This window comes from Triticum dicoccoides, chromosome 5B (genome assembly GCF_002162155.2).
Source record: "Triticum dicoccoides isolate Atlit2015 ecotype Zavitan chromosome 5B, WEW_v2.0, whole genome shotgun sequence".
Lineage (NCBI taxonomy): Eukaryota > Viridiplantae > Streptophyta > Magnoliopsida > Poales > Poaceae > Triticum > Triticum dicoccoides.
Window position 1 is genome coordinate 85925524 of NC_041389.1, and position 4625 is coordinate 85930148.

Here is a 4625-nt window from a genome sequence, read left to right on the forward strand (position 1 = left end):
ACAGTGGCAACTATGCGCATCGAGCCTTCGACGAGGACATGTTGGACGCTAAAAACCTGCATCTCGATCTCTTTCGCCATTTGGAACCGCTGGAACGGAGGGCTATGGTTTGGAGAATTAGGATTAGATGGCTAGTCTAACTGAAGTAGTAGATGATTCTTTAAAGAGGTTAAAACAATGTGAACACAGTGGGGTTTGGATGCAAATGAAGACGAAGGGGAGGTGAAGAAGCCGAGGCGAATCGGTTCCCGATGGAGAAGTAAATGGGAGAAGTGGCGTGCAGGCAGTTGATTAGAGGGCTAGGTAGACTAAACGAAAAGGCTATGCGGGTAGACTGAGGAGTTGTACCTGTTCGTGTACGTGCCCATCCTTCCTGATAGGTGGGACCTATGCAAACAGATAAAAAAATATCGTAGTTTTTCTTTTAGCGCGTGAGTGGGAGACACAACATTCTCTGGTTAAGGAATACTCCCTCCGTTTAGGTGAGTATAAGTCACCTTATGAAAATTAGGTTTTCCCAAAACCTTTAGGCATGGAGCATTAACTTCCTGCTCGATCCCCTCCCAGCCTCGTTAGCCAGCGTTCTCTTCCTCTGCTGCCGTGTTCTACCTTCCATTTTTCCTCTTCTCAAGTGTGGAACGATCTGCATGCCGTCCTTGATGCACCAGAACGACCAATGCATGCATCGCGGCAGGGCGTTGATTGGGCATGCACGAGAATTTGGTTCTGCTCGCAATATGGATGATACTTGAACGATGAAGTGAACATGCATGCTAGCACGGGAGACCTATTTCCGCTATACAATACTGGAGTACTCATGTTCCTACTACTACTAGTAGTAGTAGTAGTAGTACAACTGTGGTACACTTGATGGTCAAAATACTATTCATCCGGTCCTCACAGTGAAGTGACAACACCTTCCGCCTGACACTAGTCCAGGCGAGGCGGCGTGTTCGGGTTACCAAAGTCAGCCTCACCCTGTGCACTGCGCAGTCTATCATCGCCGCTGTACAGCACATTGGCGCCTCGCCTCGTCTCCCTCTTCGCTCCCATAGCACCACTCCATCTCCATCTCCTTCTCTGTCTCCGTCTCCGTCTCCATCTCATTGTGCCCCCGTGTACTGTCGCCTCACTCGCCTCCCCCAGTACCACTATTCCCTCACTAGCCGCTCCAACACCGACATCCTTCTCCCCCGTAAATCAAGCCCCCTTCCAAACTCCACCATGGCCGAACGCGAACCACGCAGCATCCATATGAGCCACGATTGGAGCAATCTCCCCAGTGACATCCACGACCTCTGTTGTTCGTGTATGGATATGTTGACCGCCCTGCGGCTGGCTGCATGCTCGAGGGACATGCACACGGCCATCGTCGAAGCGAGGCCTAAGCTTTTCAAGACACCCTGCTTGCTGCTATCTGGTCTTGCGAGATTGGCTCACCATGATACGGAGGTGTGCATGATGCCCCTCGACTTCAATCCGATCTCCATTAGCCAAAACTTCTTTGCAGGTATGTAGTGTGTCGTCATACATCATTTCCCTCGACATCGATCCGATCACCATTGCCCGAAACTTCTTGGCAGGTATGTACTGGGTCGGCATGAACTCCCACCGGATGGCTGCCTTCAGAGAAGACGGTAAAAAGTTGGTGCTCGTGAACTTCCAGACCTCCCATGAGATTATCCTTCCTCCGTTGGATTATATAGAGTATTACCATCGCGGTCCAAGTCATCTAGATTACTACGTCAGTTGGACGGACCTTGTTTTGCAGAAGATTGTAATCTGCCAAGTACCCACACGACATGCGAATTACGCAGACTTCAAGCTAATTGCCTTGTTCGACCGCGGACTCGCCTATCTTTATGCTGGTGACTTTTTTAGCTGGAAACAACTCGACTCGTAGTGGATCATCGTCAAAGCTGATACACACTTCTGTGATGCTATTGAACACAATGGCATCATCTACGCGATCGACAAAGCAGATGGCACCACGTATTACTGGGACGGCGCGTGTAAGTTGTTTCTGTCTCATGTTAATGATGACGCCATGACACTGTTTGAACTTTTTTTGATGATTGGCATATCCCTGTTTGAGCAGAATTTGTGTAGAACTATGGCAATATATTAGAGACGTCATAAATCAGCTATATTTGGAATGAGTTGATTCGTGCGATTGTGACCATGTCATTACAGCCAATTTGTACCCTGAATAATCAAACGGTTAGGAATATATGGATATTATCCTTATTTTACAGTAATCTATATACTACTACTAAATATGAGTGTGTATCAATGGCCATGTTAGTTTCCTCATTTTCATGATGTAGAAACATGCACCACACTGTTGGTTTCATCTAACCATACATTAGGGAAGTAAATGTGCATATGGAGAACTCTATATTTGGAAGTAGTGAAATCCTGCAATGCTTACCATGTGTACATACCTATATTCGCCCTTCAGCAATCAATGGCTAGAATAATATCCTCACAAAAAATTTGCCCACAGAATTCTGTTAGTTACCTTGAAGAATTTGTTTGTGAGGACAGAACATGATTACATAACATGCATGACATGGTAGTTTCCTGTGAAGAATCGATTGCGAGATAACATGAGTATAACCATGCATGGCACTTCTATATTTTTGAACCCAGTATACATTTCCCTGTATTTTCCTCCCAGTTCCAACAGGGACATATCAATGCTGTTTCTTGCATTATCCTACTCATACTTTGAACAATGCTGATCTTACATTAACAATGCATGTCCTTTTTGATATGATGTAGTGTCCCTACAGTTAATGCCCTTTGTAATTACACCACCTTTGCTGAAAACAAGGAAGCACAACTGGTTCCTCGCTCGATCAGACGACGGCAAAAGACTGATGATCATTCGGACACATGAGCCGGAAAAGTTATATTGCAAAAAACCCACTATATACAAGCACCGTTGCAAAAACCCCATTGTATACAAGCAAAGTTATATTGCAAAAACCCCACTGATGGCAGAGAGGATCTGTTTGCTATGGAAAACTGTGTCTACACGACGAGCCCTAGGAGTTCAGGAGCATATTCCCCTGATTGTCAACGATACAGCCTGTAGCCAAAAGAAGGTGAGAATGACAAAGGCACCCGGATTAACTTTGATCCTTGGATGTCTCAATTACGACAGGTAGTGATGTGGTTCAAGCCTTCAGGTTGATAGGTAATTGGCCTGTTGCATCGAAAGGGTGGAGTACTGGTGTCTCCGGATCACTGGTCGCTGAAGCGGGGCTGCAAATTATGATGGTGTTGGATCATCTCTTCGAATGACTTTGTTGTCTTTGCTGCTGGTTCTGGATGGGTAGTTCTTTCTTTTGTTATGCATATTCCTTGTCATTTGGTCATCCTCGTCTATGTCACTCTTTCTATGTAATAGTTGCTTCTGTTTAGAATGTCATTCTCGTCTGGATCACGAGAGTCTGAGCGCTGCAGATGGGTACGTTTTGGTGGTGTAGCAAGACTTCTTATGAACTATCATGTCTTGCTGTTTATGTCAGTAGTAGTCACTAGTCAGTGTTTGAATGTTGTATATATCGTTGTTTCGAACTGTTTATTGTCTCGAACTACTGGTGGGCTAAATGAGGGCATCACCATTCTCCAGTGTTCAGAGTATATCTCCTTTTTTCAAGTTATATAATTTGAGCTCACTGTCTTTTCGATGATGTACACTTGTTTGGGCCAGTGAGGTGTCACTGAATATGGGCCGAGTAGTAACGCAATGCCAAACATGTCAATTATGACTCTCGGGCCGGGCTCTCAAAAGATCCTGGAAAAAAAAGGCCGGGCTCTCCAAAAAACAAAGAATAAGGACTCTTAGGCCGACATGTGGGCGCCACCGGTTTTTTCATGCGCTTGCGCGCCGAGAGCATATGGGCGCGTGCTCGAAATTCATGCTACCTTTTCATCCCCAGTCGCCTGCCCCTCCCCCACCTCTGGAATCTCGATTCCTACTCCAGTTCCCCCAAATCCCCCTCCTGTACTCCCTGTACTCAAGCGCACTATCATGTCGCCGGTCAACGCGGATCTCTGAGCCGGAGATCCTGAGGTCCGTCCTGCCTTCGGTCGCTGTGTGTTGTCGCTCAATAGTGGCATGGCGGCGCTTGACGACCAGTTTGCCGGCAAAGTGCTGATGGTAACCATCAACGGCGACCGGCCTCCCGTCTTGCCGGATGACCTTGTCAAAGCTCTTGGCATTGCGCACGGCATCCAAATAAGTGACTTGCTCGTCGAAGTCTGTCCGCCACCGGCTGATTTCTTCATCAGGTTCCGAACAACTTTCGACTGTAGTCGTGTGTTCGAATCTTCCCGGCGTTTGTTCTGCGATGGCGCGCTGGTGAGCTTTGATCGGTGGCACCCAGGATGGGGCTCGGTGCCCTCTGAGCTTGAGTTTTTAACAAAGCTTACCTTCCACGGCATGCCTCGACGTGCTTGGAACAGCGAGTCCATGAACGAGCTTATCAACGACCTTGGAGGTGAGCTCGTAAGTATGTTTGTTCCTCCAGACAGCTGGGCTCTGACGGTTATGGCATGGATGAAAAAGCCGTCCACCATACCGAAGGTGATTGGTGTTGAGATACCGGTGCAGG